At 52.0% G+C, this 24897-nt stretch overlaps 1 protein-coding gene across 5 annotated transcripts in view; it reads left to right on the top strand.

Moving 5' to 3' along the window:
* LOC149358195 (plexin-B-like) overlaps window positions 1–24897 on the top strand; it is a 333650-nt gene that overhangs the window by 200543 nt on the left and 108210 nt on the right. Inside the window, exon 2 of one of the 5 annotated variants that reach the window (XM_089570251.1) lies at window positions 10655–10890. The exons of the other annotated variants lie outside the window; for them this stretch is intronic. The gene's annotated coding sequence lies outside the window, so the exon portion shown is untranslated. The remainder of the gene's footprint in view (window positions 1–10654; window positions 10891–24897) is intronic. 5 annotated transcript variants of the gene reach the window in all.

The following is a 24897-nucleotide window of genomic DNA, read 5'->3' as shown; positions in this document are numbered from 1 at the left end:
CGGTGACGCTTCCATGGGTAGATCAGGTGTTTTTTGAGTGGCACAAGCTTTTCCGAGAAGGTAAGGAAAGAGTGGAGGAAGACGACCGCTCCAGATCCCTTCGACCAGGAAGACCAACGAAAATGTGTAGCGAGTGAAACATTTACTTAACAGTGATCGTAGAATGAGTATCAGAATGATTGCTGATGACTTGAGGATTCCTCAAACTCAAGTTTTTGAGATCGTGACAGAAAACTTATCCATGAGGAAAGCGTGCGCGAAGTTGGTGCCGGGAGTGTTGTCAGAGGAGGAAAAGGCCAACCGGTAGGATCTTCTTCATCATGTGAATGAGGACCCCGATTTTTTGCCCAGTACAAGGCGTCACCGCTGCCTCAGCCCCCCTAAAGCCTCGACTTGGCCCCACCAGACTTTTTTCTATTCCCGAGAATAAAATCGACGCTCGAGGGGAAACATCACGGATCGGTAGAGGGGGTTCAACAGGCCGTGACGAGGGAGCTAAACAGCATTCCGGTCCAGGCGTTCCTGGAGGCGTACGAAAACTGTAAAACTCATTGGCAGCAGCTTATAGGTGCGGAAGGGTGCTACCTTGAAAAATTGTAATCGTTTGTACTATTATTCTCTTTAATAAATTTTGGTTAAAAAAATGAGTCCTATACTTTCAGAACAGACCATGTATGATCCTGCAGTGAGACTGTTCTGACTGACGCTGTTTACTATGACTACTTTATACCTTTGTGTCTTGTTCGTTACTGATTGTACTTTTTCTCTATTTTTTTTTTGCCGTCACTGCAGGCTACAACATAATCTTGTGAGCGCCCTCAATATGTATTTCATTAATGCTCTACCCGTTCAAACATAAACAAAACGAAGAATCATATTTGATCTGGAAAATTTTGCGCGGATAACGGGCGGCGGATTCGGGCTTGTTGGGTGTGTTTTAAGCGGTTTACCTCGATTTACTCCGTGCAGTTAGGTTGCGGAATGCTGTTTGTTAAAGCGTCCTTGCACAGCGTACATGTTAAGTTTTTGGACATTGCGGCTGATGACTTTACTAATGAAGTAACAGTGTAAAAAAAAAAAAAGAGAAGTGAGCCAACAACCGACTAAGACTTCCGCAGCAGCGAACATGCGGACACGCGTAGTGCTCGTTTTTAAGTGAGAGCATGGCGCTTCTGGCATTTAATTCTTTTCGAGCAAATAAAAGAAAAGTGGACAGATATGGAACAGTTTTTCTAACCTAGCATTTTTTGCGTTTTCCTTCTTTCTCAAGCGCAACTAATCGCAAAACATATCAATTCGCGCCGTAGTTGTGAAGAATCGCTGAAGCGATCTGGCTGTAATCCCGGGCGGACCTTATCTATGGCGGGAGAGTAAACTCGGGTCTTCAATTATACGAGCCGTTTTCATTGGCCCATTACCGCGCTGCCCGCTACTATACAAAGCTACAGCGCGGCAGCGAGTTGACGTGGTGCGCTGGCTTTGGATGTCTTTCTGGCTCCTTTTATTTCGGGTATATATACGAACGAAGCTCGGGCCCGCGCACTTCGACGCAACATAAATATCCCCATAAAAAGCCCGTTTTCCTCTAACGGCCGCCGGGGTTTTATATTAACGCCGCCTCGCTGCTGTAGCAACTAGAGAGTAAAAAAAAAAAAAAGAAATAGTAAAAATGAGCTCCGCTTTCGAGTGGATATCTTCAGTTCGCGAAGCTTGTCGTCTGTTCCTACTGCGATAGCGCTGCAGCGCAGACCAAGATGGCGGCCTTGTTTATATACGTTTATCCAGACAACGGTTGCAGCGGCAGCAAAAACAGCAGTGGAGACAGTGAAACTCCGTTTCTAGTTTGCCGCGCGTGAGTGGGGGGAGGGGGGGGGGGGGAAAGAGCCTTTTAGTTGTGTTTTCTTTTTCTTCTTTCTTTCCGTCCTTTTCCTTCGTCTGCTCACTTCGCTTTCGCCGTCGCGTCGGCGTCGGCTTCTTTTTTGTTTTCGACTTCGGCTTCTGGCTTCCGTCCGGTTTTCGCCTGCGTCTGTGTGTGTACGCGACCGGCGAGCGATGGAGGCGGAAGTCGGCCGATAACGCGGACATTAAACGCGCCGGACGGCGGCGGCGGCAACGCTTGCGTGATAATGGCGCTTCTGCGTCCAGACTGCGTTCCCCAGGCCGAGGTGCCTGATGCCGGCTAATTCCATACAGTGCAAGCTCTGGAACCCGTTGGCACCGCGGTGCTCTTGACTCTGCGGGGTTGGCCGTGTTTCATGTATACGTGTCGCTTTGTTGGTTCAGACTGTCACTCCTCCACACTTGCGTGTCGATTACCGTTGGTAAATGTAAGCGGTGTAGTCGGGTACAACTCAAGAACTAAGCGGTTTTTTCCCCGTCAGAGGACATTCCAACCAATGGCAGCGGCCGATTCTCATGAACCTCCTAGCGTGACAATGGAGGGTGTGGTCGGGGATAGTACCCTCCCTGCATTGTCACACTAGCAGCTTCATGAGAATCGGCCGACGCCATTGGTTGGATGAGGTCTATTGACGGGGAAAAAGACGCTTCGTTCTTGAGTTGTACCCGACTTTATAGTATGTTATGCTTCGCACACTTGCAGTACTTTAGTGCCATTTCGAAAAGTAGCCGGTGCTCGCAAGACAGAGGCGCGAAAGTTTACATAGGAAAACCGCGCCGAATCCCATTTCTCGGCCAAGAAAGTCGAAGAAATACGTGGCTCAGATGAGACTGCCCCCTCCCCTCAACTGTCCTCTCAAAGAGTGACCCATAAATCCGCCTCTGTCCTAAGAACACCTGCAGTTGTGCTACTTGCAGCGTTAATATTCATACTTAATGCCTGCATTGTGGTGAAATGTATACCGTAGAACGGGTATGAGTGGTCGTTCGAGTATTGCGACAGGGAGGGAATAAACTTTATTCTAGAGCATCTGCTGGTGTGCCACCGTCCGAGTAGAGCCCTCCGTTGGGCTAGTAACAGTTGAACCTCGTAATAATGAAGTTGAAGGGGCCCGGTGATTACTTCGTTATAGCCGCAGCTTCGTTATAGCCCGTGTTGACCGAGCTTCCAAGGGCAATCGTCATTCCTTCGTTATATCCATTATTTCGTTATAACCGCTTTGTTATAAAGAGGTTCGATTGTAGTACAATGTATGCGCTCTGTAGCGGATCTGGCGCTAACAGGCGAATATCGCACATGCAGTGGTTTTTATTCTCGGTGCAAGGAACGAGGAAAAAGTAAAGTTCTCTCGCTTTATATATGCGCTGAATCAACGAAAAAAAAAAGGAGAAAGAGGGACGGCCTCTTCGGAGCTCGAATCCAGGAGTTTAGATATACTGGCGCCTTTCGTAAACCGCATGACGTGAGGGACAAATGACGCATTTTGTCCCGTCTTTTAGCGCTTTCATTCGTAACCACCCATAGAGTCTTTCGAGTTTTCGTCGCCTCTCAATGAGACGGAGAGAGGCTGGACGTATCCTTACGTATTCTCACTTTTATGTCTGTTTTAGTTTCTCTATAGCCTATCTCCTTTCTAGATGAAACAGGCATCTTACCTCTTCTGCTTGTAGTTGCCAGCCTATTCCTTTCTTCCCTTTACCATTTCCATGCTAATATTTTTCAAAGTGAGTGAAACAATGCAGATTTAAGCTGTAAGTTCCCCAAGTCATCATGGCGCTCGCGCAACAGGTGCGGCTCTGAAGAAGCTAACCCAGCCTCTTCTCTGCCACCGGAGAGGCCCCACGCAATACGAACCGGCCGCGGAATTTCTTTATATTTATTCTTTTAGTATGCGCGCAGTAACCGCTTGCAACAGCAACCAAAGACGCCACTTTCTCACGCGGAAAGGCGCGGTTTCTTGGCGCCTTGCCCCACGCTGCACGGAACCAGCGGAGAGCGGGGTTTCCCTTGACTCTCACCTTACCTTCCTTCACGCATCATCGGCGCCGGATCGAACTGCTCGAGGGTTGCGGGCGCGATGAACAGGTTTTCTTCGCATCGCGTGCTGCCACGCCGTTGGAGCGACGCGGCAAGGCGGGGGGACGGCCGCTTCGGAAATCGCTCCCGCGTTGGGCGAGGGAGATATATCTCTCTCTCTTTGACGGCCGGGGTCAGTGCACAGCCGCAGGCGAAACAACCTCCGATTTTTAATGCGCGTTAAATAAGCATGCACGAAACTATTCGGTGGGACCAAGCTTGACCTTGAGGGTGACCTTGGCCAACCTGCAGAAATGAATATAGCCGCGACTGGGATTCGAACCCGCGGTGGCGAGAACTGATCAGCTTCGCTGGCCAGCTCGCGAGGGCACTACGCTATCGCCGCAGCCGATCACGCCTTTGCAACACGCCCTCGCGTTCTTGTGCGTTGCGCGTCGTCGTCTTCTTCAACCTCCATGTGCGGCGCAAACAGATCAGATCAGCTTATCCTCGATCAGAGCTTAATCCGAGCCTAATATCGTCGCCAGACGTGCCGACGACCCAGCAAGGGCAAAATTGTGAACCAACCAGGCTAAGCACGTGTTTTCACACGTGTGCTTGATTCGACTATACGTTAAAACCCAACATGTTTTTCTTTGCATCTTAGCATATGAACGTTCTCATACTTTGGCGTTCGGCTGCTGAAACACCTGTTCGCGAGTGGTGGTTCCGGCCGTGGCGACCGCATTTTACTAGAAGAAAAATGCGAAAACATTTTTAGAGGTTATGGTGCGCGATAAGCAAACCTGGCAGTCGAAATCAGTGTAATCGTCTCCACGTGCTCTACGACGTTTCACCGCATAACTGTTCCCTGTACAACGCATCCGAAGGGCACAGATGGAAAGCAGGCCGCCCGGTTGGTTTTTGTGTGTGTGGCGTTGGCGTCGGTAGACACGCAGCGACGACACCCCACCAAGTTGTCCGGGCGGCAGTCATTCCTCCGGATTAGCGCTAATCCAGCGTTAATAAAGAGTGGGAGAAAGGCAGTGGTATGGCGAGGGGGAGGGGGAGAAGGAGGCAGCCTGGTCGCAGATATTTGGTTTTGCTTCCTTACTTTTCCAGTTGGTTTTACAGGAACTCCAGTTCCTTCTATTTCGCTTTTCCTTTCACCTATCTTCCTGCTCGACAGCCTTCGTTTCACAGTGGGATGTTGAAAAAAAAAAAAAAAAGAGGACGATAAAGCACAAGCGTGGTGGAATTGTATCGAACAAGTCGTGCGTAGTGTCTGAAGTATGTGTGCCGCGCGTTTGCCGATCGGCAAGCACGCGCGCGCGTATGTTAGCTAGCTGGCTATAGCTTAGCTTGCTCTCTGCCGACGGCGAATCGATCCAGCTGCGCGAGGAGATTCTTGAAGTCTTGACGGTGCGCAGCGGACGTTATTTCTAGTCTTCGCCTCCGCTCGCCGTCTGAATAAGTAATCCAGCAGCTCCCGTCGCGTCTCCTCGATTGCCGGCTGCATTTTCTCTTCTCTTTCTGTTTTTTTCTTTAATTTTTCTCTCCCTGTCGCGTTCGTTTCTAAGGGCGAAAGCGAACTGCGCGGAAGACGTGTGTGTGAAGAGGGGGTGGGGGGGGGTGGGGGGGGGTGCACATTTGCTGCGCGCAGCATAACAGAGCTGCAGTCAGAGAGGAAGGACGCGAGGTGAACAAAAAGGTGAATAAATCGAAAGAAATAAACGAAGAAACAAAAAGGACTTGGCCGCTATGGGAAAAAGAACTTGGAGGGATTAAGCCGCGGATCAAAGAGCGCCGGCTATCAACGTTTCCTTCTTTCTCTCTCTCTCTCTATTTCTGCTTCTTTCGCTCGGAATATTGCTGGAGTAAAGAAAGTAGTGTGTATGAGCAGAACGGTCAGGCGTCATGCGACACTACGCCCTCCGGCAACGATCTTGAGCACATTGAATCATTCGCGTTACTGTAGTGGTGGGAAAGTGAAAGGAGTGTGCTCAGGATGTCCGTACGTAATATCCTTCTAAAAAATTGGCAGTGGCTTAGCTCTGGAGGATTACGAAAGCAACGAGAAGAGAGAGAGAAGCGATGGAGAGCGCGCGGCAGCGGCGGCGGCCCCGGCACGTTAGCTATGCGCCGCTACTGCGCATGCGCAACTGGCGAGCGCGGCGGTGGCGCCTCTGAGTCACCCGCGCAGCGACGGCGGCGGCGCGCCAGCTGTGCACCGTGTGACGTCCCCGCTCCTCGCGCATGCGCAGTATGGCCTTTCGTCAGCTCCGCGAAATGGCCCGGCGACTCGCGTAGTGTTGGTTTGGCAACAATAGCACCTGTAGTGCTTTTGGTGTGCTCTTTCATTCCATTTTTTTTTCTTACACTCTAACAAGAGGTGCCATTAAGCCATGAAGTACCGGATGTGCTGTACTTTAAGTCATGTAAACAACTAGTTTCGGCGCGCGTACGAACTCTATTGATTTGATTTTAACTAGAAAAAAAAATATGTGTCTATATACAGAGTTATTGCCGATACTCAGTGCTGTGCAGTTTAGCAGCATAACGAAATGCTGGTTATACACTGACTAGACCGTACTGTGTTAGCGTGTACGCGGGTGCTGATAGCTTGCTGCTATTCCAAGCCGCGGCGTCTTGTGTCACGTGTGTCGATCGACCGTGCACGCACCAGACGTGCTGCTTCTAGCCCTGAAATTGCGGGAGCCCCGAAGGCTGGCCGGACCTCGGGGCTGGTTGTTGGCCGGCCTTGTTTATGCTCCCACGAGAGGGGCACGATGTGCGTAGGCCCGTCGCGTTCGATTTAGGGCGTCGATCTAGCTCGAGGCGCGAGGTTTTGAAGAAACTTCTCTTCGGAGTGCAGCCGGAAGGAGCTATTTTGCCTAATCACGTCAATGTGCGTCAGCGTGTTTCAGAGGCTGATCGGCCTAGCTATCACCATCATGGCCTAGATTCTGCCTGCTATTGAAAGCAAAAAACATCTCTCTGAAATACGTGTACATACTTTTTTTTTTTCGTTAAATGAACGAGCACTTGCTATGCAGTAACAAGTATTGTCACAAAACTGAGATTGGTTAATGTCAAACGTCACCTGAAGAACAACACTGTGTAGAATAATATCGAAATTACCCCCCCTCCCCCTGCAGAGTCGACAAGAGCGGCTGACATGTCATCTGCGCCCGTGACTTTGAATAATGTTCGCTTCTTTTAGTTTGGCAGGATTCGACGACGGCACTATGGTCTGCTATGAATTATGCGGTAGTGCCGAATAGCTGGTACCTCGCACTAACGATTTCAGTCATATTATTGTGTTCACTTGCGAGGCAGGAACCTCCAACGAAGAAGGAGAGAAAAGGTAGATGTGAGGGGAAAAAGGCAGCTTGACGTTACTAAACACAATTTGCAACCGTCGCTTAGCTGGCGCTCGAATAAGTAATTCACGCCTGCTCAGTTCGTGGACGGCGGCCGCGGCTATCAAATAAACGAATGAACGGCACATTGCGCTTATTGAAAAGCCAGAGTCGAGGCCGTCTCTCTCCGAGAGCGTTTGCGTAAAGCCCGCGTTCGTATGGGCGCACCACTGGCTGTATCTGCTCGATTCGAAGCTCTGGGTTGTAAAAGAAGCAAATCGGTAATAAAAGAACCGCGACGATTCTTTTTGAGAGACGGGAGCAAATGGATATATATATGTACATAATCGCACGCATATGCACATACACAGAGAGATGCGTGCGTAGCGGATTTCCTTTATCTCAGCGCGCTCAGACAGAGCGGGAAGGAGGAAAAGGATACGAACGACCCCCCCCCCCCCCCCCCCCGCCTCTTTCGCGCACGAATTGAGAATTAATCCGCCCCGCATTGCGTCTCTTTCTCCTGCGCCGGTTCTGCTTGTGTGTGTGCGTGCGTGCTCCCGTGTGTGTGGAGCTATAGAGAAATGAATGGGCGAGAGAACGAAGAAATAAATTCAAGCCGAAGGCGCAAGACTAAGCCGCCGTTCGTATTGTACATTCATGGCCTGTTGAACCTCTTCTGAATCTTTCAGTGGCGGCAGAAGGGCCGAATGCTTTTTGCGTTTCCTTTTGTTTTAAACTTGTTTCTTATTCTTTTCAATCTTGGCGGATTTGGGCGCTGCCGCCGGTCGAATAATAGCTAGAGCACCGACAATCGGATGCTTCTGGCAATTACGAAGTAGCGGACGAAAAGGGAGAGGGGAGAAAAAAAGAGAGGCAGAGGGAACGACTCGGATGAAGGAAAATAGAGACGGAAGAGGCGGATACAACAGCGCACACAACGGCGAAGCGAAGTTGTTGGATGTGTTGAACAGAATGTAGACACCGCCGCTTTGCATGCTGCTGGGTGATTTAGACCTATATATACTGCCATTTCCCTCCTTCTTTTACCTTCTCTCTCTTCTCCCGATCACTTACTCGGCATTTCTTTGTCTCTGTTACCGTGTCTTCCCGAAGTCGGCAGAAAATTTCCCTAGAAGAGAAATCGCGCTGGGCCTTCTTTGTCTGCGCGCTTAATGAATTTGGTTCAGAGGTGGCGTTCGGGTCTAATGAAGACGGCTGGCGTGGTCTAATACGCATGCGGCGCAAGGAAGGAGGCGAGGAGGAGACGAGGGTTGGGATGTTGGTTTGTCAGGTTTGCGGGGTTAGAATAACGCGCTTTTTAAAACGAAGCCCGCGCCGCTCTCTCGTTCGGCCGGTCTATTATGGATGAGAGAGTCCGTCGGCAATTACTTTTCGTTCGTTCCATCTTTTGAACAATGCTTCCGAGCACGGTGACCTTGTTCTGCAGCTGGCTGTACTTTCTGTGCTGCTGCCCCCCTTATAACCCAATGTATGATATGCAAATTTGCGAGCACGTGTAATTGGCAATCTTTTGTTCGCTGCTGTAGTATAGGGAACAACTCTCCTTTTAATGAGCGGCGCAGGTGACCTGAGCAATACGGAATTTCCGGCACTGCAGTTCAAACTGTCTTTGGCCATTCTCTGTTGTTTATTTTTCCATTCTGGCTCGTATTTTTCTTTCATCTTCTCAAGCTGTTTTATTATATTTATTTTTCTTGCTTTTGACTATCGATTGGAATTTATGTGCTTGTACCAGAGAACTAACCTCACTGTGCGCTGGCTATGAACGAGAGAAGTGGGTACGTGTGTAGCCAGCAACATATGGCAGGATCTTGTACTTGATACGTACAGCCTTTGTCAAAAGTTTGGAGCCCAGGGGGTTTTCTTTTGAGCCACACTGTGTCATTCTTAATGGTTCTCTAGCGCTCCAAATTTCCTGGTCATGAGAATATTTCTGGTACTGCCTCCTGCAATAGGTAGGACTTCCATGAATGCTCCTGGAGTCCCAGTATAAAGCTTGGAAGTGAACCCCCTGGGCTCTAAACTTTTGACAAAGACTGTACGTTAAGTTGAGCTTGTTGGTAAAACTACGTGATTAGTACAACAGCGCAACACAGGCACATTTGTGGTGATGGTGTGTGTATTCTTTGTCTGTTGCTTTGCAGGACCTCTACACTCGGTTTTTGACTGAAGCCCTCTTTCATTACCTGGCTTTTCGCCTTGAAATAGCCATTGTATAGCTTTGTTGGCAAATGCGTCTTCATTTCTCTTTCTTCAAACTCTTTCTTTTGTGGAATGCGGTTGGACGGTGAGGGTAGGAAGGCGACTCGATCTATTCGCACTATTCGGCGCGCAGCTTGTATATTTATACTGTAGTACGCGAATCGCCAAATAAGACGTCACCGCCTGACGGCGGCCTCAGATGATGTGTGCCGCGTGGTATATTTGCCCCCTAGTCGTCGGCGAAGTTGAGAGCCCCCGGCTCGCCTCCGAGGTTCTTTGGTCGCCTGGGGGCGGCTCGCGCAACAGGTGTTTTGCGTCGCTCTGCGGCGGCGGCGGCTTCAAATTAGCCCACCTTGGCATTGGCCCGTGCGGAGCCGACCCTCCTTATCTTTCTCTGTACTTCACAGAGTCAGCGCCGCTGCAGCCGCCCCCGGCTATCCCCGTGGCGTTTGAAAAATGCTCAACGGCCGTGGCCGCAAAGCCGGAAACGAAAGCGTCGCTCGTCGGAGGCGAGGCGCGGTGTGTCAAGCCCGCGCACGTTGCCTCTTCGACGTCCGCCCATTGTGATCTCTTATCCGCCGCGTTGGCTCGGCGGCTGCGACGTTCCTGCTCCGGGTTCGAATCCGCGCGGCATTTGGAAGGTGGCGAAGCGTGCGTATAGTCTATGGCGATTTGATATATCGTTTTTGTTTGCAAACTTTTTTGCTGGTCTGGTGGTCACTTAATTGCTCGCCAACGGAATGACGATGTCCGATGGAGGAACCGATCGGCTGGTCAAGCTCGCGTATTTTGTTCAGCCTTCCTGCAAAAATGAACAGCTTAATCGAGTAGGTAGCAAGCTTAAACCAATCGCGTTAAAACCGTGCCAGACAGCACACGCGTAGGTGTTCTGCTGAGGTTTCTTCAGTTCCACACTGTCTCTTATATAGATAGTTTTCACGTGACATCACGGGCGCCATCTTTGGGTACTGTGGCTAGCTTCCACCGGGAACCGGTTAGTGATGGGCGGGTTAACAAACCGCCGGAGCTTTCGCTGCGCTTTCCGGACCCAGTGATGGCGGGAGGTATGGCATCGGTGAAGACTATGTATAGCACATGGTGTATGAGTGGCTGGTCACTACTAAATTTTCTTAATCGGGCTTTCTTGCAGTTGTCGTGCCTGCACTCGAGTTCCATTTTACCAGGCTCCACTCGTTTTACTGGGACCTAGCAGTTAAGGTGCTGCCTGGCTGGCCCTACCGAGGTCGCTAACATATCGTGATGATGGGAGAAAATGCGAAAACGACCATGCTCTCCTGATGCTGTCTTGACGTTAGTCGGAGTCCACGCGGTTGACCAATAGGAAAACAGCTGGTGTCATTCCAAGCCCGATTGTATTGTTTCGGGGTATTGTTCAATATGGCTCCTAATATTTCCTGTTGGTGGCTGTGTTCTTGTATCACTCGGTGCCGGCTTTTGTTTACGCTGTGATAAGTGGCGCTCGCTTGTCCAAAGCGCTTATCTGAGCGGTGTGTGTTTGACGTCGCCATGTACAACGCGTGTCGCAAGCGCAAAGGGGGCGTTGGCCAGCTAAGGTCATAGCCAGCGAAAAGATATCGGAGGTGAATAACTGTCACGGTGCATCGGCGAGGCTTCGTCTCGACAACGCCCGTACTGCGACGTGCGCTTTCGTTTCTTTCTCGCTCGCGCCTTCTCCAATAAAGGACCACTTAGTCATGATCGCGGCCCGTCGTGTACACGCTGCATTTCCCCCCATATATAGGGACCATCTGTCCTCATTTCCTCTCTGCTTGGTCGCACGTGTCGTTAAATAAGGGAGACAAGCTGCCCCGTTCAGCCTTGGCCTTAACGGACACCACCGGAGCGCATGCACATACTATGTAGCACCGTTTTGGCTCGCGACTTCTTGCACAGTTCTTGTTCACGAGTGTATGGCTTCGACTCGCAGAAGTCCTCCCTGCGGGCTTCGTGGCTTGATCAGCGGCCTTATATATATATATATATATATATATATATATATATATACCGCCGTGACTTGTGATGGGCTGGCTGACAGCTATCCGCCGACGGCTCAGCGCTCGGCTTGGCTCGAAAAAGGCTGGCCCTCCAGCCGAAACGTCATGAATTGAATCCAGCTATGTTTTTCATTTTCTGGTCACTTTATCTGATATTGATCAGTCAGCTGCCAAGAAATCACTTTTGACTGCGTGTGTGTGTGTGTGTGTGTGTGTGTGTGTGTGTGTGTGTGTGTGTGTGTGTGTGTGTGTGTGTGTGTGTGTAACAGCCGCCAAAAGCAAGGTGCATAAGGGAATGTTTCTATTCTTTTTTGTTTAATTTGTAGTGTTGATAAAAGGGTTAATCTGCGGTTAATCTGTCGCTTAAAGACGATTTCTAATAGAGCAGAAGAAAAAACAACCATGCCGCCGGCATTTGCCCAACCCCGCAGTGCAGGGAGAAAAAAAAAAGACATTGGACGGTGGCTCCACGCAGCGGAGCAGCCGGCTTCTCACGGATCAGGGAACGAGGCCACAGTATAACCACCACGTCGGCGCGGCAGACATCGTGCAGTGCCGGCAGCGTGATCGAAGTTGCACCCGGGCTGTTTCCGCGTGGTCTGGCCGAAAGTACGGAGAAGGGAATCCCCCTAGCGGATGAAGGCCGAGGGTCCTTCCTTCTGGCATGGGTGGCGGAGCTCGAGAAATATGGGGGCTTCCTCGAACTGACAAGGGCGGCTGCGGAGGAGAAAAAAAGAAATGGAAGGCGGTGTCTCTGTCGCCATCCGAAGAAGGGACTCGGTTTCTTCGCACTGTGCGCGTCTGCCGACAGGCGGCGCTACTATTGCTGCTGTTCCTCGCCCTGAATGGTCGTGTCTGACATCGTTGGCTTGCAGCGAATCGGGTCTGCGGTTCGTCACTCTGCAGTACTTCTGTCCTTACCCGTAAATCTTTCTGCTAGGTCTTGTGGAAAATAAACTCAATTCACTGTGGTGCCGGCTGTACGGCACAGTGACGTTCCTAGAGCCGTAAGCGTATCATCGCGTTCCGTTTCCAGGGGTATTCTTTATTTTTGTTGTTCTTTTCCGTACACTTCGCCGACGTTCGCAAACTCGGATTCATCATCTTTCGTATCGGAAGAGCAAATTCGCTGCGTCGAAACATTCAGATTTCGCGTCGAGTAGAACCGAGAATTAATCACTGATTCGAGTCCGCTCGTATCGCGAGTCTCCCTCTGCGAATTCGAAGCAGTTGGCCCGCCTTTCGTCGGGAGAAGGGTACTCTCCAACGCAGTGGTTCCAGCCACCGCCGTGTAGTAGGCTGTAGCTCTCCCGGAGAGAGGACCCTTGTACCGTACGCGCGGGTTCAACGCCGCTCCGGTGGGCAATTCGGCGGCGGTCCGGTGAATCACAGCGCGCGCACGAACGCTGCTGTCTCCCCGGCGCCGGAGCTCGCGCTCTCTGCCCGCCGCAGTCGGTACGGCGAGCCGCGAGCAGCGTAGTAATCATGGCGTGACTAATTGCCGCCGGAATTAAACGCCCGCGCTGTCTCTCTCTCTCTGCCCCCCTTAGCCTCTCTTCTCCGGGTTCACCGGCGGCACGAGCAGCGCGACATTCCCCCCCCCCCCCCCCCCCCCCTCGCCTTGCCCTCTCTGCGAACCCCGGGCGCGCGCGCGCACGGGCGAGTGTGTGCGATGACCCGACCGCCCCCTCTCGGTCTGCGGCTCTTCACTCGGCGTGTAATTGAAATCGACTGCGCCGCCTTCGCGAGCCGGACACGCGACGGGCTCCGGCGTGGGAGGAATGCCACCCGCTTCGCAGCGACTCGCCCGCCCGCGCCGAATGCTCTGTTGTCCTCACGCGTTGCCAGGGCCTGTCTCTGCCTGTCTGCAGTGAACGAGTTTACAACAGTCTCTGAAGTTCCGGAACGGTCCGCCTTTTTTTTTTTTTTTTTTGCGCCCTCTGCCCGTTCGTAGCGAGTGGCAGAACCCTCGAGTTTTGGCGAGCGTTCAGTTGCGCTCGACCTGCACGCGTAGATCCTGGAAGCGGTGCGAGAGGTTAAACATTTTTACAGTGCTTTTTCACGGCGACAGCTGTGGGAGCGACTTACTCGCAGCGTGTTGTATAGCCTGGAACTTCATTGTCACTTCTTCGTGTGCGGAGATGGCCGATTTTCTTCTCTAAATAATCTCATCGTGCATGTGCACCGTTACCATCAAATGATGCACTTTATCGCATTCATTATGGACCAATATGACTTGAACGTTTAGACCGTGAGTAGCGTCGCGCGGAGACCCAGGGGACCTGCATTCCTCGAATTCTCTCGTTGAATAAAGTTTTACTGCTACTACTACTACTACTACTACTACTACTACTACTACTACTACTACTACTACTGCTACTACTACTACCGGGCTGGCCGGTGGAGTCGCTAGCCTTTCCAGCTCGGGTTGCTCTATGGGGCACAGATACTTATAGCTTAAACCGCGGAGCCCACGAATTTCCGTAATCACATTTCTTTCGCGCACTCTTCCAATCTCGCTGCGTGAGCATCCTGGGCCCTTGACCGCTTTTTTTCCCAGGTTCTTTTCTTTTTGTCCCGTTATTGATCGAACCGTGGCGGCGAACGACCGCTCCGAATTCAGGCCGTTCGCGGGACGCACGCACCCACTACCAACACGACACACACACGTCGAAGAGTGCGCACGCATTAGGGACGATGATTTAACCGCTGACCACGCGCGAGAATATTATGCCGCGCTTTGAACCTGCACAGCACGCAGCGGCGTTCGTCCGGCAGCTGCCCACTACCGCCGGTGGGATTCGCGGCGGAACACGAACCCACGCCGTTCGATTCAGAACCCGCACCACCGGCAGCAATAGTGGCGTCGTCGTGAGCGTATCGGTATGCGCCGCCGTGACCGCTCGTTACAGTAAACCGGCTGCAGGTCCGGCTGGGGCGCCGTGCTGCTGGCTCGGCGAGCGAGAGGGCGCCTTTGCACGCGCGCACGCCGCTGCTTTTGCGGTCAGCAAGCAAGGAAGGAAGGAGCGGCGGTCTCATCTTCCCACGGCGAGCAGCAGTGCCGAGCCGCCCCCGTATTCGGGTCAAGCGGAACCGATGGTTCGCCATTAGGCGGCGGGCGCCTCTGCCTGGAACCCGCTCTCTTCCATTCCCCTCTTCATCCTCTTTTTCGTGCTCTCTATCTGTTCGACAGGTACCGACGGCCGCCGATCTGTGCGTTGCGTTGCATACTTGCTCGCGTGTGCGCGCGCGCGTGTGTGCTGGTTTCTATATAAAAAAAATAGGAGACGCACGTCTTGGGTGCGGGCTTGGCTGTCAGCCGTCCCGCGTGCGATTCGACCTGACGTCACGTGTTGATGTGAGTACCGTATGTGGGTTGCGTGTTAGTGCGACGTTTGGACCAGAATCGTGACGGCCGCGGAGGCAAATCGACGGGCCTGTGTACAGGAAAAGGCGCGCCGTCTTTACAGTGAGCGAAAAAAGAATGATAACGGGGAAAATGCGGCTTGGTAGAATCGGCGCACTGGAACGTTCATTGGAGGTGCATGCAGCTCGGTATAACTGGGCCAATTCAGAGCAAACAGCAGCGAGTAACTACGTTGCGCAGAGCGTGAATTTTGGGAGTTTTAGGTGTTCGAAACTGCCAGCAGGACCGATGCTAGCATGCTGGCCCCAACATGTCGGACGTGAACAAAGGAAGGCTTCTCGCTCATGTGTGGCCTCTCTATAATTGCGAAGGTATAGGCTTGTTTTGTCAGCCTTTCCCTGTCCCTAATGCCCATCTCTGTTAAGCTCTCCTTCCTGCCAGCACAGTTTTAATAATACTTCTGACGTCACCACACAGATTGTGGCGCTATCTCTTTAAAAAATTTACCGTGCTTATCCATCGTCCTTCGTGGGCAACACATCGCCGAATGTCTTGTAAGTACATTGCTCGTCAAAAGTTGTCAGAACTTATTTACGGCCTTCGTTTTGTAGCGCCAGCGTTCCAAGTTCTTTCAGCGTTCCTTGTGAAGGAAATATCTTGATGCCTTCCAAATCTCGCGTCGTCACTTTTTCTAAGGTTAGGTCTTCCACGGGTTCTGTACGCAAGAGTCCCGCACTCGGAGCAGTAATACGTCTAAGAGAAGTAAAAAGGGAGTAAGCTGTCTTCTAGCGAATTCCCTTTTATACAAGGGAGTGCGCTGGCGGAGACCTTACTGCCCTTTTTCTCCTTTCTGTTTTCGAGTCCCACTGTGCGGTTTAGGAGGAAACCCGCATGGTGTGCATATTTTCGACAGATGCTCCCTGTCTCTACCTTTACTCTGACCAAGAAAGAACGTCAGTGGACTCGTATACAGCCAGCACCACCTAGACAAAACCTAGACGCTGCCCGCTCTCTCGCGGCCGCTCAGTGTCGGCGGTGTGCCCGAAGGAAAAGCCGGCGGCGGGGGTTTGTCTCGGTTCAGCGCGCGCGCGCTCAACTGGAGAAGTTACGTGGCCTGGCCAGAAGAAGCCTCCGTCGGTGCCGAAATAAAAGGCCTGGCGTCGAGGCCTGATATGAAGCCGCCTCCGCTCACGCCACGTCGCGGACGGCGGCGGGCGACGTTGAATCGCTGCTTCCGGACCACGGCGGCAGGCAGGCAGGCGAGGACCGGGGTCGCAGACGTTTCTTTTCATCGGTCCCGCGGACAGTTCTATGTCTTCCCTTGTTTTCCTTTTGTCTTTGTTCTCTCCGTGGTTATATTTGTTGCCGTCCGTCTCTTTCCCCCTTTTTTTTTCTTTAAATTTTACGCGCTCTTCTCGCTTCTTGCTGTTTTTATCGCTCTAGCGATGTCCTTCCGGGGCGTCAAAAGAGCCGCTTTGTGCCGCGGCGATAACGCGATAACCGTCGCGGAGCGTGACAGCCGGCGATCTCGGAAGAAGCTGCCCGGCTTTTTTTGCACCCTTTTGTTTCTTTGTGAGCATATATATACTCTCTCCGTCCGAATTCCGCGTACTGTCCAGGCTGTTTCTGTTGTTCTTGGTCCCTGATTCCGCCCGAAAATGCGCTTTGGGCCGTCCTTGGCCGCCCTTCGCGTTTTTTTTTAAATATTATTTCTGTCGCCTTATTCTCTGGGAACCGGGCGAGCTCTTCCGCTGGTAGATAAATCTAAAAATACGATTGACACGTGTCGATGAAGAGCATTAAGAAGGTCGTTATGTCACTTATGAGAAGAGTCAACAAGATTTCTCAACATCGGAAAAGGTCTTACGCTGCCGGTATCGAATCCAAGACGATGGGCTAAGCAGCCGTTTACTGTCCACGAGTGATATATCCTGTCTTATTACTTGAAGCTTCAGTATTGTCCGCGTTTCGAATAACGAGACGCGTTCGATGATGATCAGCATACTGCCCAGTTACGAAACCGTCTGATTGAGCTCTGCTTAAAGCAGTTAAAAAAGGAAACACGAAGGAAACAGAGGCCTCGCTCTGACAGGTTTATAACTTAGAGAGGGAAAACACCATGCATGGGCGTCTCACGAAGCAAACGTCGGTGATTCCCTCCCGTTCTCCTTCGCCTGACTCCAAACACATCGTAAAGTTGGACTAACGCGTATACGTTTCAGCTCCGAACCTAGTTTTTTTTTTTTTTTTCCTTTTTAATCTCTCTCTGCTCCCTGTCTCGTCCGAAACGACGGACTTCGCGTTGTTTGCAATCTCAATACGCGCGCACGACGTTCAACTCGCGCCTCGGAATAGCGCGCGTAAAGTGACGCAACGCGAAGAAGAGCCCTCGGGCGCGGTGCCGCATGCGCGTTTATTCTTGCAGTTGCTGTCAGCAGCGGCCTCCGTATCTATTGCTTCCGTAGCTCTTCCCGAGATTGTACTGCCGTTTCGTAATGCCGAATGCGAGAACCAGTCTGCGATCGAGAGTGAAGAATGCGTCTGGGAATTCGCCGTGGGTAGGATACACGCACGCGAATCGGTTAATTCTATGCAGCGCAGCGGAAAGCTGCAAGCTCGCCCCTTCCTTTCTCCCCGGCCTCCCTTGCTATGTGCGCGAGCGATGAAATAGTTCCCGTTAAATTCCTGGGCGCGGCGGTTTTCGTATTTTGCTGGGGGAGCTGGAATTCGAATTGCGAAATCCACCGCACGCGCGCGTGTGTAGTGAGATTTCAAATTGATCCGTGGTGGGGTCCTTCTCCTCCCGAACTGCGGGCGTCCCGCATTGCCCAGCCGTCGTATATTGCTTGGGGGACCCAGAGCTGTAGTATAGAGTGGGGCCTGGGGCCGTGTTATAGACTAACTTGAATCGGCCCGGCACTGGTCCGGTTCTGCATTGCTTCACCTTCTTCATTTTCCTTTAATACAGGTGATAACTATTGTTTGCTGTCTCACGAAAGCCAGACGCGCGAAATCCGAGAACTGCCGTTCGCAAGGGCATCCGAGACGAACATAAGAAATGCAGCCGCCGCCACAGAGCATCGTTTCGGAACAACTCGACTTGAAGGGGCAGTCATTCGTTACTCGGGCCTCAATCACAGTCTCGTGCACTGCACTCAAATTCATTGGCGACGCTGTGTGAAAGCTTGCGCCGTGCTTGAAATGAGACGGTCGAAGACAAGAATAAGGAAACAAAAAGTAGTGTACAGGCGCCAATCGTCCGAGCCGACAAGCCAGGCGTTGTGGCCGCGACGCCGCGTCTCGCATTTCTGTTGCAGCCGCGGCGCTCCCCCACTCCCCCTCTCTTTGTTTATAGCCTTCAAAAGCGAACTCGCGTGAGGCGTCGTGTGGCCGGGAGAAGCGCGGGACTCGGTGAGCTGGCGCTCGCTTCGCCCTTGTAACGAAAATCCTTCGGCATCGGTTTTCTGTTTGCGTTGCTCCTTTGCTGGGGGCTATAACTCTACTGTTGTCAGCGGTGACGACGCGTTCCTCGCGCGCACTGCTCTCATTTCGCGATGGTTAAACCCTTCCCCCTCTGCGCGGACGTTTTGTGGGTTTCCGATTTGCTTTTCGTTTGCTGTTGCGTTTAGTTAACGAAGTCCCGACAATCGCATTGCGTTAAGAGAGTCGTGGCTTCGGTAAGAAAGAAAAAAAGTTGTAGTGGGCTTAGTTGTAGTCCGGAAGCACTAATACTTAGCACGGTTCAATCAGAAATCTTGTGTGAGTCTACCTCAGAGTAACTCGAGTAAATTCGGAAGAGCGTCGCGCCAGCTGTAGCAGATGGGCGGGTGACCTTGGCAAGCCCCCAAATGTCCTGGCTATCGTACGTCTACTCTGTTTAATTACGTTAAAACCCTAACACTTTTTTCGGAGCCGATTGCCCCCCCCCCCCCCCCATCCCCCTTTCGTGTCCCCCCCCCCCCCCCTTCGTGTTCCCCTCCCCCTTCCCCTTTACAGGCCCACGGCAACATCATCCCGGTATACGTATACTGTTGTTGGCCCACTTTTACCGAGTTAAGCTAAGCGACCTCTTATGGCTTCCCTGCACTCCCGTATATAGACGCTTTCTTTTTCCCTTTTCGCCCGCGAGTCCCGCCCTTCTCGTGTCAAGCGATGTGGTCTTGATGTTGTTGGTGATGATGAAAAACCCACTCCTCGCAAAAGGCACCTCTGGCTCGGCCCTTTGAGCGTCACGCCGGGTGAGACTGTGTTCAACGATTAAAAAAGAAAGAAGGAGTAGAATTGTTTGTGGATGTGCATGCGAAGAAAGAAAGAAAGAAAGAAAGCAAGAAAGAAAGAAAGAAAGAAAGAAAGGAAGGAACGAAAGAACGACATATGTTTGTTTTTGTTCCGTTTCGGGTTCAGCTATTTGCTAAGAGAGTTAATTGCGACTCCAGGGTATAACTGTATAAGCGGCGAGGCTTAACGGTGCCTTGGCCTCACTGTGCCGTTTTCTCACCTAGGAGGCGCCTCAGACGGGGAGAGGGGCTGCATTGCGAAAGCAGTAACAGCAGCACAAACAGCAGTAAGCCCTGGATGTCAGCGTCGTGAAGAAACCGAGAGCGATAGAAAACTATGGTAGAGGAGAACAGGGAGGGGGGTCACTTTTCTGCTCGTCGCCAGAAAAAGAGACAAAGGCTGCTCCGTAATGGACTTGAGAGGTCAGCTGGATTGCCTCTATATATTTTCGCTTGGCGCGGCCGACTACGCTGCTGCCTGTGACTTCGCTATAGCGAGTCGTGCCCCCGGGGCTTCACGGACAGGTCGAAAAGGAGAGAGGCCGACACTATTCCGTTCCACTGTTCATTGCACTCGGCGATGTCCAGCTCCCGTTGAAGGGGCCTGACCTTTGCATGGGCGGCGAGACGCGCCGCATTGTGTCATAACGCCTCGCCGTCTGGGGCGCATGCAGAGCCGGCGAAGAATGGATCCGCTGGAGCGCGCCGTTGCCAGCTCGGTAGCCTGATACGCCGACGTCACAGCAGCCCTAATTCGGGCCGCGCAGCACTTCACTTTGTTCCCGCTCAAATCGATGCAGCTCTGCCGAAACCGCAGCTGTTGTCAAGCTGATCGCTCTCGTGAGTTTGCGAATCCAGTTTTGCGCTTCGTGCGTAATTCCGCTTTGTCGTTATTTGCAGCCGTCTTCGAGTCTCGTGAGGTCGTATTCGGCTATCGTGATTGGTCGTCGACAGAGGGCGCCGCCACCGCGCTGCGTATGCTAGCAGCAAATCCGGTACGCATTGTCTGCTGATGGCTTCTCTAGGTTTTACAACGCTGCATGGTTTTAGCGAGACCGAGTGTAGCTGTCTGTGGACGACGCATGATGGCGCTTCGAAGAGGGGGGGTGGGGGGGGGGGGGGGGGGGGGGGGGGGGGGGGGGGGGGGGGGGAAGGGGGGTTCGGAGGCGATAGCGCGTGCTGCTCGACAACAATGGGCGCTCCTGTGACGTAGTCGAGCGCGACACAATGGCGGTCGTCGTGGTCGCCGACGTCCATTCTCGACCACACGTGGAGACGCATTGAATCCGTATCAGCGAGCCGGGCTCATAATAGCGTCCCTATACTGGTCTGGTCTAAACCTGCTCATCAGAATAGACGCGCGGTCGGTACGGGTGCTGCACGCGTAACGGAGAGACGTCCTTGACCTGTATTTTTTTTTCTTTTGTGGCCATCGTACGCCTCCTGGACCTGGCCGTACTGGAAAGCTGTTTTTTAGCACTGGCATGAGTTTAGAAATTGGACTGCTGCAGGTGCAGCTTACGCGACAATCGTGTGGAACAGGTGGGAGACTTCAAAGATTCTCGCCGTTGGCACTTTTCATCAGTCTGTTATCGCAACCAAAGTTGTTTCTCAGCTATGAACTAAGATGCACAGGGATGTCTGTGAAGCATTCGCATGATTACGAGCTGCCCTTCTGGCTGAGAAGGTTTAGGTGACCGAGCTCGGCAGGCGTTTCGTGTCAAGAATACGAGGCCTCCAGTTCCAGTTCGCCGTCTTCTACCGTTGCACCTTGTTTGTACGCGTGGACTACCTATCATAATACGACTGTTTTGTACCCCTTGTACGCTGTTCGTAACTCTGACAAGGCATAATTAGCACTCTGTAGCGTTGGTACGCGTTCGCTTCCTTGCTGTCGGTGGTGGAGAAGGCCGCCGCGCAAATTAGCATTGCTTCTTGTATTCGGCTCAACTTATCCAGCTGTGCATAGGTGGCGCCACCGTATATCCCAGTGCTTAGCGTTGAAGTTGAAGTTGAAGTTGAAGGTTTATTGAGTAATACAATAAAATTTACAATTCTATACAGCGAGAGGTCCCATGGTACAAGACTGCGGGCGGGACCTCCCATGAAAATAAATTTCAATAAGCAACATAATATAAAATACACAACAGCGTTAACGTAAGACTGTTTCACTTCAAGAGGCATCGATCCGTCGACCAGCTGCGTTTTAATTACGGTTCCCTTCAGGCGAAGGGAGCTTTAACGCTTTGGTTGTTTGTTTGTTTGGTTGTTTGTTTTTTCCGCAGTTCGCTTTCGGGGCCGCTATATGAGAAGCCGTTCGTCAAGTACCGTAATTTTGCGTTCGCCGTGCGAATGCGTGCGTGTTAGTGACGTTATCCTTCGGGCGTATACTCTGCGCGTGCCTCGGAGCCGTGTGCAGAAAAACAAAAGCGCCGGGTTGAGGGAAAGAGAGAAAACGACAGCCGGCATTCCCTCAAGCCGTATAAGCATTCGAAAACGAAAACAACCCATCCGCAACAAACGAAGCAGAGGCAACACAAGGAATCGGATGGGCCTCCTCTCCGTTAGCCGCAGCGCCGCGCGCAAGCCAAAGCCTTCAGCCAAGCCAAGTCGCTGGCCAGCGGCTTTCGTTGTTTTGCTTTTGTTTTTCGGAGCCGTGAAGCCTCGACGGCAGCTGCGTGTGCGTGCTTGTTTATACGAGTCGTGCCTCCCTCGCTTGTTTTGAGTGTAAACAATATCGCGGTTGCTTTCATTACCAGGAAGAGGCCGGGAGCAGCCGGCGCGTCGCCGTGGCAACCGGATCCGACGCTGCTTCTTATTAGGGCTACGTTCTTCCCGCTTCCGATCGTGCTCAAGAAAGAAAAAGTAAAGAAAAACAAATAAGGGGAAAAAAGACATCCGCGGCGAAGACGAAAAAAAAAAGAAGAATAGAGGAAAGATAAGAAGGGAGATGCAAGAAACGCCGCGGCATCCATGGGAAGAAAAAGAGGTTAGTGGCGTTTGGGAATAGGGAAAGGGGGTGCCGTAAGGGGTTCCGGGACGACGAACGGTCCTGGGCGGTCGATAAGTGCTGTTTTCGTTACTTTTCGTCCTTCGGACGACGACGACGCCGCTGCCCGAGAAAGGAGCGATGGGAGAGCGGGAGGAGGGGAAGTCTCGGGAACGTCCTCGTCCATGCGTCTCTGTGCCTCGACGGCCGAAAGTCGGACGGCGCTGTGTCCTTCGGAGGCGAAGGCTTGTGTTTCCCGCTGTGTGTGTGTGTGTGTGTGTGTGTGTGTGTGTGTGTGTGTGTGTGTGTGTGTGTGTGTGTGTGAGTGTGAGTGCGGCGGCTAGAAGTCCTTTTTGGTGTATCTCTGTCAGGATCGCGTCCTACATATCGTACATGCGTCGGTCGGTAGCGGTTCGCAAAAGGAAGAAGGGACGTGCAGAAACTGTCTTTCCTCAGCCTCCGTGCAACGTGATTCCGTGCTGCCTCCTATTCGGCTCGCTGTACTTGAAACAAACCGAACAGCGACTGACGACGAAGTGGGTCAAGATCTGAATCCAGTCTTCTTCGCATTCAGAGTGAAAGGGTTTGGAAATGGAGGTTATCGTACAACTTAATCGGACGGCGTATGGCGCTCCAGAGCACTGTCGCGCAGTTCATTCAGTTGTGTTCGTAGGAAGAAGAGGCAAAACATAGAAAGCTCCAGTATTGTGACGTCTCGTCGGTGTGACGTCGGCGTGACGTCGGTGTACTGTTCTGCCGCAGACGCAAACAGCAACTGTAATCTGGCGTCTTTCTGGTTGACATGATCGAGACGCTCAGTGTAGGCGCATAGGTTTCTTTTTGTTTTCTCGCTTACGTAAATCCTTGCCGCGCAATATCTTCCCTTTAGGTCGCGTGTGACTTTTCGACCAACCTATATACGGCGCAAAGCTTTCGTAAGCGCTCGGATGTCGGCGCCTTTTCGAATACGGCACCTCAGGGCCCTAAAGGGCGGCACATTCAGGGTGTCGCCTTTCTCTGGTCATTGTGCAACGTGTTTCGTGACGTGTAATCTGAGTGATTATTTTCTCGTTTCTTTTTTCCCCCTCTTCCATTTAGTGCCGCTGAAAGCCCAATTCTGCTGCTTCTCGCCACCGGAGCACATAACGCATTCACTTATATAGTATATCTTACGCATAGCAGAGACGAGGTCGTTTGCTTGGCGCCATTAGCTAATCGCTAAGAGGCCGCGTCCACACCGTCAGGACAGGCAGTGGTTGAGTTTTTCATAACACTCCCACTTTCGAAAGGTGGTCATGAAATGCTGCGAGCTAAAAGAGGTCGAGGTCCTTCTTAGCCCCCCCCCCCCCCCCCCCCCCCCCCCCCCCCCCCCCCCCCCCCCCCGAAATAAATCCATACCTTATATTTGCGCACAATAAGTGGTACATTGTACACAAGGCATCTTATGTCAGTCGACGACATCGGCTTTAACCGGCTTTCTTTTGCCTTGTAAATAACTCGCTCTTTGCCTGTTGTCTTATAGTGTAGTTTTGTTCGGACTTGATTCGCTCATTGTAGGAAGGGTTTAAGATGTGCGTGTGAACGTTCGCCGTGCATTCATAATTTCTGGCACTTATGGGGGGAAACGGGACACAAGTAACTCAATGCTCGGACGGTACAAACGCTATGCTATTGCTTTCCTAACCCATGCGCGCGCGCCACCGCTGTTATTGCACGCGGGGCCAAGATTTTGAGGGGCGCGCAGGCCGGGCATATTTTCAGCCTTTCAAACGCGTTCCACAGAACCGGGCAGCCTCTCTCCCTGTAAAAACGTTGTCTGGAACATCCAGTGGAACATCCCGTACAGCTGTGACGGCTGCCTTGCAGTTCATGCTTCTCTCGTGTTTCTTCGATCCCGACCTTTTTTTTTTTTTTACTACGAAATGAAAAATCACGACAGCGGCGATGTGTGAAGGCGCTACTTGTTTTAGTTCAGCTTGTTATTATTCTTTTCTTCCTCTAGCTGCTCTCTGGCTGTCTTAAATCGTTTTGCTGCCGGTACTATGAACTAAAACACCGAGCTGGGAAGCGCATAAAAATAATCTTCTCCTTCGTTTTAGCCAGCTTGTCCTCTCTCTCTCTCTCTCCTTGTTTGTCTTCGGAAGACGCGAGGCCTATAGCTTGCTGACGATAGAGGCGCTCGCAGCTGTATGGGCGAGCCGAATTCGGCAACGTCGGAAATCTCGCACCCGTGCGACTTCGTCGCTGCGAGGAAGTCGCTGCGCGCGTCTTCGCCGAGTCGTTTTTCACGGCCCGCGTCCGTCTCGATGATTCCTGACAGGTCGTGGATCGTCGTTGGCGGGAATCGTCGCTAATGCGTCGCTGCGAGTATCGAGCTCCCCCTTTCTCAGGCGAATCGCTGAACGTCATTATTCAAGATCCCCTACCCCTCTTTTTTTTTTTTCGCTCCGTCGCCGGTGCTCTTGTGTTTGTTTATTTAGGACAGGGGGTAAGTCGTACGTATCTGTATATATGTATCTCATCTGCGGCGCTGGTGCGAGATTTACGTCCGTGTCTTCGAAGACGTGTGTAAACGTTTTGACAAGCGCCCTGTCGCTACAGTCTCCGCCTCTCCGAAGTCCGCAGCGCTAAAAGATTGTCCGCGTAATAATAAGCAACCCCTTCTCTGATTCGATCATTTTGGCAACGGGCGACGAGTAGCGTGGGGGGTGGGGGTGGGCTGTCATAAATAAATGCCCGCCCCTT

This window comes from Amblyomma mixtum, chromosome 2 (genome assembly GCF_055824585.1).
Source record: "Amblyomma mixtum isolate Tamu chromosome 2, ASM5582458v1, whole genome shotgun sequence".
NCBI classification, from domain to species: domain Eukaryota; kingdom Metazoa; phylum Arthropoda; class Arachnida; order Ixodida; family Ixodidae; genus Amblyomma; species Amblyomma mixtum.
This window is presented reverse-complemented; position numbering and strand designations above follow the sequence as displayed.